At 41.0% G+C, this 1,638-nt stretch overlaps 1 non-coding gene across 1 annotated transcript; it reads right to left on the reverse strand.

The window, feature by feature from the left end:
- Positions 1 to 428: 428 nt before the first annotated feature.
- On the reverse strand, positions 429 to 533 carry LOC141650803 (small nucleolar RNA R71). The gene has a single exon (XR_012546817.1). It is a non-coding gene; the product is annotated as a small nucleolar RNA R71 (small nucleolar RNA).
- Positions 534 to 1,638: the final 1,105 nt, after the last annotated feature.

Genomic DNA, 1,638 nt, shown 5'->3' on the forward strand with positions numbered 1-1,638 from the left:
TTGCAAGAGAAGGTGAGGAGAACCCAACACAAAATCAACCACACAATCACCCCACAATGCCTAAGTTTTCATCACATTCCGTACCAACCGAGGAGAACCTACCCAATGGTACTCCCACACCACAACACTTAAACGGAAATTTCATTGCAAAATCCGCATTTATCCAATTAGTCGAAAGAAGCCAATTTGGGGGGATGCCTAGTGAAGACCCTCATTCTCACATGGAGACTTTTTCCGACTATTGTGATGCGATTTCACAAACCGGAGTGACTCAAGACCAAATTCGATGGGTCTTATTTCCTTTTTCTCTAATTGGTACCGCGAAACAATGGTTGAAGAGCCTTGATAAGGCCGCTCTTGGAATTGACTTTAGGAAGAAGTTGGCTCTAGCTTTCTACAAAAAATTCTACCCGCCGGAAAAGACTAACATGCTAAGAGCTCAAATTACGGGTTTTAAGCAAAGGGACGGAATCTTTGTATGAAGCTTGGGAGCGATTCAAAGGAATTTGTCGCTCATGTCCTCATCATGGACTTAGCGAGTGGTTCTTGGTACAACAATTTTGGAATGGTCTTTATGAAGACTCGAGAAACATTCTCAACATGGGATCAAATGGTATGTTCATCGAAGTTGACGATAATCAAACTTAGAACAAGATTGAGGAAATGGCGGTCCATAATTCACAATATAGTAGACCTCGCAAGGCTACTAGAGGAGGAAAGCATGAAGTGGACTCTATTACTCAATTGGGTGCTCAACTTAGTGCTCATATAGATACCATCAACTTGAAGTTTGAGAAGGCTATGGCTAAGCTTGAAGAAGCCTCAAAATCACCAAAGCATCATGTTAATGCCATGGTGGCATCTTCATCAATCCCAAGTGGGATATGTGAGAATTGTGGAACTTTGGGACATGACCAAAGTGAATGTAGGGGAACAAATGAGCAAGTGAATGCTTTTCAAGCATACAAAAGTGGTACCCCTTATTCCAACTATTACAATGAAAACACCAAATTCCACCCAAATCTCTCATACAAAAGCCAAAATGTTCAAAACCCTCAACCAACATACACCCCACCACCCATGAGAAACCAAAATCAAAGACCCTTTTACAACCAAAACCAAGGTTATCAAAATCAAACTCCATACAATCAAAAAAATGACCAAGGTTTTGATGTTCAAAAAGCGGTCCTCCAAATGCAAAAGAATCAACAAAAATTTTTCACTCAAATGCAAAAAGATAGCTATGCAGACATCACCATCAACAACATCCTAGCCCACACAAAAATGTTGGAAACTCAAATGACCCAACTAGCATCTTCAAGCTCTCAAAGACAAAAGAGGCAATTACCACCTCAAAGTAATCCCCCAAGACATGAAACGGTTAGTGCCATTCACTTCAGGAGTGGTACGAGCTATGAAGGGCCAAAGAAGCAAGTTGAGGATGAAGTTGTGGAAGTTAGTGACAAGGAGAGAGTTGTGCAAAACTCTAGGGAAGAAGAACCCACCAATCAAGAAGTTTCAAAGAAAAGTGAGGAAAAGGCCAAAGAGAAGGAGCCCATTGTGATTAGACTTCCATTCCCGAGTCATCAAGCTAAGCCTAAGTTTGATGATCAACTAGGAAAATTCATGGAAATTGTG

This window comes from Silene latifolia, chromosome 3 (assembly GCF_048544455.1).
Source record: "Silene latifolia isolate original U9 population chromosome 3, ASM4854445v1, whole genome shotgun sequence".
Classification (NCBI taxonomy): Eukaryota; Viridiplantae; Streptophyta; class Magnoliopsida; order Caryophyllales; family Caryophyllaceae; genus Silene; species Silene latifolia.